The sequence below is a fragment of the Aotus nancymaae genome, unplaced genomic scaffold (genome assembly GCF_030222135.1).
Source record: "Aotus nancymaae isolate 86718 unplaced genomic scaffold, 86718_ANA_hifiasm-v0.15.2.pri h1tg000010l, whole genome shotgun sequence".
NCBI lineage: Eukaryota > Metazoa > Chordata > Mammalia > Primates > Aotidae > Aotus > Aotus nancymaae.
The window spans coordinates 48,001,723-48,009,495 of NW_026988421.1; the positions used below are offsets into that span (position 1 = coordinate 48,001,723).

At 29.9% G+C, this 7,773-nt stretch overlaps 1 non-coding gene across 1 annotated transcript; it reads left to right on the top strand.

The window, feature by feature from the left end:
• Positions 1–7,198: 7,198 nt before the first annotated feature.
• Positions 7,199–7,302, top strand: LOC135274090 (small nucleolar RNA U13). The gene has a single exon (XR_010341901.1). It is a non-coding gene; the product is annotated as a small nucleolar RNA U13 (small nucleolar RNA).
• The last annotated feature ends 471 nt before the right edge of the window (positions 7,303–7,773 follow it).

The window sequence follows — 7,773 nt, forward strand, 5'->3', positions numbered from 1 at the left end:
AATTCTACACTGAAGTTTAGGAAATCCCAGATGATATGGCACCATATATCCAAAAGTAAGCATTTTGAAAGCAGTAAAACCTTCACGACTTATCAAAAGGTAGTGAATTGTCATCTGTAAATCAACACAGTAATGAAAAAGAGTAATGTCGCCATATAATATCAATGATCTTCAAATTTCCCCTCTTGTTGACATTGTATTACTCACATTTCCACTGTCAAGTCTTGTGACGTATCTGCCAATTGTATTCCATTGCCATTAATATATCTTTTTTAGCCAATGATGACAGAATTTTGGGCTAATAGAGAAATCCTAATACGTAAATATTAATGCTAACATATAAATAAGTGAAACATAGGAAAATAAATAGTAACTTTGGCAAATTTCACAAATTATGTTCAATTTCACACTTTTAAGTATTGAGAAATATGCCTTCTTTGGTAAAAATTATTTTTAAAACAAATTCAATAATTCATTTCAGATACTCTGGGAAGGTTATTTAGAAATGCTCTGGAAACAAGAGAGAATATATAATATAAAAATAACTCAGGTGTTACTTAGGGAGTGACCTGAAAAATACTTTCACAGAACAAAGGTTAAGAAATTAATCTTTAGAAAGAAATTCAGGTAAAAATACATGTCTAAAATGACCTTTGCAAACTGGGAAGTTAACAACTTTTCACATCATGAAACATTTTATATAAACTTATTTTATAATAGCCAGGTTAGAAACATACAGGCTACAGTTTTCAAAACTAGATTACTATGAAACCCCTTGATTTTTAGGCAAATCAGTCTATGTTTTTCTACTATCATATGAAACAAAATTTTGTCACCATAAGTGCTTAAGAATTAACTGGAGTAGCTAGGATGTATTTATCCAAAAGCTGTCAGTATTTAAACTTATGAACATGATAGGACAATAAAGAATTTTATGAATGATAATATTTTTTCAGGTGTCTTAACTAGTCTTTGAAAGAGTACCATTCTGAAATAGTATGATTTGAGAGGTGCCAATAAGATGTTCCTTTTCCCAAATATGACTCTTAATCCACTTAGTACATAAATAAATTACATGAAGAGAGTACACATGTTTGCCTTAAGAAAAACATCTTAACAGGTATATTTTAAGACAAATTATTTCAAGGAAATACAAGGGTAAACTTGTGGAAAGAGGGGAGCAGCCTGTTTTTCCAAGATGCCAATAACTGACACTTTTTATATTTCTTGAATTTGGATTCATTTTGGGGAGAATAGAAAAAAGAAAGTAGCATGGTTAGTAAGATAAGAAAAGAACTCAATACTATTATAATCATAACATCTGCTATTAATAGAGATTGCACCAGTTTAAAATTAATTTTTCAATTAAGATATTAAATGTGATTTTATTATTTTTTAGTCTGGGAGGCAATTCAGGAGACTTTTATTAATATTAATTAATTGACAAAGCTTCTACCATTGTGCTTTTTATTTAATATTATAGCACATTAACCACAGACATCCTTTTATTTTCTGTCATTTTCTCAGTACTCTGTTTCTATACTTGTCTCAAGAGTAGCAACATTTGTGAATTTATTTTAACAATTCATTATTGTGTCAGCATTTTAAGGGCTTACTGTTCCAAGGGGACATGGTAACAAAGCACTGAAGAACACAGAACTTCAGTTTAGCTGGAAATTTATATCTGAACACCACTGTTGTCCCATTTACTGATTTATACACTGTTCATCAGTGAAACTGAAATAAGATTAGCTATTTTATACATTTATTATAAGGATGAATTTTGAAATATTAGAAATATATGTATTTGATAGAAAAACTTGCATATCTTTTAAAAATGTTTATTCATAATAATTTTAAAACTTTTGTTAGCCTAATCTAGAAGCCATTTTCCAGAAAATAAATGTGAAGCATCATGTTCAGTAAAATGTGTAAAATCAAATTGACCTGTATTCAAAACCCAGCTTTGCCACTTAATTGAGAAATAGGTCATACGTCTATAAACTCCAATGTCCACATGGCATACCTCAGCATACCAAGTTGATGAAATACATCATCAAAATATATGAAATCAGTGCTCAGGAGGATTTAGGCACCCAAACTCTAGTAATAAACTATTGATGTGATATTTAGAAGTTAAAATTGAAACAACTTTGTGAGAAATGATATGTGTGGAGAAAAGAAAAGGATATATAATTTCTGGTTTACATAACTGGATGTACAGTGATGTCATTCATGGAAACAATGTGAAAGAGCCTGGTTTAAAAAATTCTGGAAAGATGATGGAAAAGCAAGCACTAGAAATCTCTTTACACATAAGTAATAATTGTACTGGCAGAATCTCTCTGATACAACTATTTTGGAATTCTGGAATTTAATGAAGGCTTACAACTTCCAGGAGAAAATGTGGATAATAAATTTTAGTTAATTTCAGCTGTTAGCTCAGCAGCAGCTATCCATCCCCAACCCCAAATCCAAGACAGGAGGCTGTGCACATATTCCTGCCTTAGCTTGCTTGCAGCTTGCAGAAACTACCATGAGCAAAAAGGACCACATCCTTCAATTATCAAGGATCTGTGCTCTGATGGTTGATTGCTACTTCTGATCATGATGGTAGAGGAAAAGAGATGGTAGTCTTTGTTGTTGCACCCTCTCCTGTTCTAAACCCACTCTTTCTGGCTAACATGACTTCCAGGGGATTTGAAAGGTTTTTTGTTCCCCTACATTTTTCTTTTACCCCTTTGAGAATCAAACATTGAAGAACAGTATATTTCCAAAGCAACTGCATACATAAGGGAAATTAGAAAGTTTCAGTGTACCACCAAGAAATGGTACAGATTCATAAAATACTAATAAAAGACATTAAGTTTCACCTCAGGCTGATCCTCAGCACAGAGGCAGCCTGCAACAATGTAAAATAATAACAAAAACAGCAAGCCCTAGGGAAAGGAGAAAATTTGATTTCAAGATTTACCATTTAATTAAATTCAAGTGTCCAGTTTTCAACAAATAATCACAAGGCACACACAAGAACAAGAAAGTATGGCTCATTTAAAGAAAACAGATAAAGCAAAATAAAGTCACTACGAAAGACCTGATGGTAGATCTACTAGATAAATACTTTAAAATAACCATTGTAATGATGTTCAAAAAACTAAAGGAAGACATAGAGAAAATCAAGGAAATGATGGACGAACAAAATGGAAATATCAATAGGGACAGGTTAAAAAGGAACAAAAAAATTTACAAACTAAAAATTACAACTGAATGAAAATTCCATAACCTATCCCCCAGAGAATATATAAAATATTTTCATATACAAACTAAGGTAGTACATTAACACTAGACCCAAACTGCTATAAATGCTTAAGGGAATTCTGCAGCTTAGAATAAAAGGACATTAGATAGTAACTCAAAGCTATATGAATAAGTATATATCTCAGTAAAGGCCAATGAATGGACAATTATAAAAGCTAATATTATTGCAACATTGGTTTGTAACTCCACTTTATATTTTCTACAGACTTTAAGAGACTAATACATTAAACAATTATTAGTCTAAAGTTCCCATTATTATAACATTGGTTTGTATCTCTACATTTTGTTTTCTACATAATGGAGGACACTAACGTACTAAAAAGTATTACTTTATGTTTTTGAATGCACAATGTATGCAGATATAATTTTGTGACATTAATAACTGAAAGAAATGTGAATGAATGTTATAGGAAGTGAGTTTTGTATATTATTGAACTTTAGCTGGTATACATTCTAGTTAGAGTATTATAATTTTAGAGTGTTAACTGTAATACTCATGGTAACCACAAAGAAAATAACTATAGAATATACATAAAAACATGTGAAAGGAATTTAAATTTTTCACTACAAAATGTAAACTCAATACTAAAAAAGACAGAAGAAATGGATAAAAAAGCTATAAGGCATCTAGAAAACAAATAACAAAATGACAGTCACAGTTATCTTCTTATCAACAATTACTTTAATTTTAAATGGCTAAACCCCGTCAAACAAAAGACTGATACTGGCAGCATGCCTCATGACCATGATCCAACTATATACTGTCTAAAAGAGACTTACTGTATATATGAATACACAAACAGGTTGAAAGTGAAAGGATGGAAAAAGATACTGCATATAAATGGTAACAATAAGATTGCAGGGGTGGTCACACTAATACCAGACAAAATAGACTTTAAATAACTGTTAAAAGGTTATAAGAGACAAAGGAGGACATTATATATTAATAATAAGTTTGATATTCCAAGAAGATATAATAAATATCAATATGTACATAATAATAGACCATTAGAATACATGTAGGAATATTTGATATAATTGAATGAAAAATAAATAGTCCTACAATAATAATCGGAGACTTCAAAATCTACCCTCAATAATGAATAAAACAATCAGAAAGAAGATAAGTAAAAAAATAAATAACAATAGAGGACTTATAAAACAGAATAAACCAACAAAATGTAAGAGATATTTACAGAATATTCAACCACACAACAGAATATGTATTCTTCTCAAGTGCACATGGAACATTTTCCAGCACAGATTATATGTTAGGTCACAAATTACATCTCAATAGATTTAAAAGATATTATACGAAGTATCTTCTCCAACTACAACAAAACTAAGTTAGAAATTAGTAACAAAAGGAAAAGTGGAAAATTTTTAAAATGTGTGTAAATTAAACATATATTTTTAAATTATCAATAGATCAACAAGAGATAACAGGGGAAATAAGTATTTAGTGATAAATGAAGACTAAAACATAATATGCCAAAATTTATGAAGCATAGAAAAATAGTGCTAAGAGAAAAATGTATAGCTATAAATGCTTACATTAAAAAGCAAGAAATATTTCCTTTTAATTTAAAAAAAGATCTCAAGTCAACCACTTTACAACTTAAGAAACCAGAAAAACAATCTAATTGAAGACAAGCAGAAGAAAGGAAATGATAAAGACTAGAGCAGAGATAGACAAAATAGATGATAGAAAAACAATGTAACCAAAAGCTGGTTGTTTGAAAAGATCAACATTAGTAAACTTTTAGCTAGATGGACTAAGAGAAAAAGAGAGAAGACTCAAATTGCTAAAATGAGAAATGAAAATGGTGACTTTGCTATCAATTCTACAGAAATAAAATGAACTGTAAGAGAGTACTATGAAAAATTGTATGCCAGGAAATCTGATAACATATGAAATGAAAAAATTCCTAGAGATACAAAACTTACCAAAACTAAATTATGATAAAATAAAAAAAATGTGAATAGACTGATAACTAGTAAGGAGCTTGAATCAGTAATAAAATATCTCCTGACACCAAAAGCCCTGGACATGATGACATCACTAGTGTATTCCATAAAACATTTAAAGAACTAGCATAATTTTTTTCAAACTTTTTCAAAACTTTTTTCATGAGGGAATACTTCCAAAACTCATTCTATAAAACAGCATTACTCTAATACCATAGCAATATCCCTTATAAACATTGATGCAAAAATCCTCAAAAATTATTAGAAACCAAGTTAATAAGCAGCAGATTAAAATGATTACAGGCCATGAGCAAAAGAGATTTATTAACACTAATGGAAAACAAAGTTATTTCAACATATAAAAATTGTTCATACCACATTAACAGAATGAAGAGTAAGAATCACATGGTTATTTCAATTGATGCATAAATAGCATTTGTCAAAATTTTACACCCTTTCATGATTAAAAAATAAAAAAGCACTCAACAAAATAAAAATAGAAGGAAACCAACTTAACCTAATAAAAAACCATATGTAAAAGTCCCATATAAAACATCATAGTCAATCGTGAAAAATTAAGAGCTTTCCCTCTCTGATAAGCAGCAAGTCAAGGATACCTGAATTTACTACTGTGTAATATAGTACTGAAAGGTCTAGCCGGAAAAAACAGGCAAGGAAAAGAAAAAGCCATAAAAATTGTAAAGGAAGAAGTCAAATCATCTTTGTTTACTGTTAATATAATCTTATTTATAAAAAATGCTAAAGATTCCACTAAAAAAGTTGAACCAACAAATTGTCATCACATAAATATCAAGGGCATGTCTATACAATCACAAAGAATAATCCAAAAACAAAATTAATAAAATAATTTTATTTGCAATAGCATTAAAAAGATAAACTACTTACTTACTTGACCAAGAAAATAAAAGACCTGCCCAATAAAAGCTACAAAACATTCCAAAAGAAATTAAAGAATATAAAAATAAATGGAAAGGCATCACATGTTCATGATGGGAAAACTTAACATTGATTATAATGTCAATACCACAGATTCAATGCAAATCTAGACTTAATACAATCCCTATCAAAATCCCAATGATGTCTTAAAGCAAAACACAAAAAATTCACCCCAAACTTCATATGGAATCTCAAGGGACTCCAAATAGCTAAATTGATCCTGGAAAAGAGCAAGCTAGAACAGTAAGACTCCTGATTTCCAAAATTACTATAAATCTACAGTAATCAAAACAATGTCCAGCGTAATAGGAAAGACTGCCTATTTATTAAAGTAAACCCTCACACATATGGTCAAGTGATTTTCAATTAGGGTGTCAAGGCCATTCAATGGGGAAAGGGCAGTATGTTCAATAAACGTTGCAGGGAAAATGAGATATCTATATGCAAAATAATAAAGTTGGAACCTTACTTAACACCATATACAAAACTTTAGTCAAAATGGATCCATGACCTAAATGGAAGATCTAAAACTATGAACTCTTACAAGAAAGATAAAAGTTTTAACACTTCAGATTTGGCAATAATTTTTTAATAAGACAGCTGATGTTCAGACAATAAAATTAAAGAGGCAAATAGACTTCATAAAATCATAAAAGATTTTAAAGAAAAAGAAAAATGCATATATCAAAAGAAAATTATCACTAGAGTAAAAGGCAATTTACATAATGGAAGAAGATATTTGCAAATTATATATCTAGTAAAGGATTAATATTCAGAATATATGGAGCACTCCTCTCCTAAAGCTCAATAACAAAAACAAGCAACTCGATTCAAAAACAGTCAAAATACTTTAATAGACATTTACCCAAAGAAGATATACAAATGGCCAATAAGTACATGGAAATATGCTCAAATCACTAGTCATTAGGAAAATGCCAATAAAAAATACAATGAGATTCTTTTGTAGTTTATAAGTGTGATGACTGGGTGTTCACACCCAGGTGTGAGATGTGCCACCCTCAAACCTTGTTACAATGTTGGCACATTACCCATCAGACATGAAAAAAATCTACAATGAGATACCATCTCACACCCATTTAGGATGGCAGCTATCAAAATAAATCAGAAAATAACAATTTGGCAAGAATGTAGAGAATATAAAACCCTTGTGCACTGTTAGTGGGAATAAATATAAAATGGTAAAACTGCTGTGAAAAATCATATGGTAAATCCTCAAAAAATTCAACATGAAATTACCATATGATTCTGCAATTCCACTTCTAGTTGTGCATCCAAAAGAATTGAAAGCATTTTCTTAAATATGTATTTTTATACTCATGTTGTTAACAGCATTACTAATAATAGCTAACATTTAGAAGCAATTCAAGAATCTATCAACAGTAGAATGGATAAACAAAATGTGTTTTTTGCATACAATAGAATATTATTCAACCTTAAGAAGGAAGGAAATTCTAATATATGCTATAACATGGGTGAACTTTGAGGGTGTTATACCAAGTAAAATCAGCC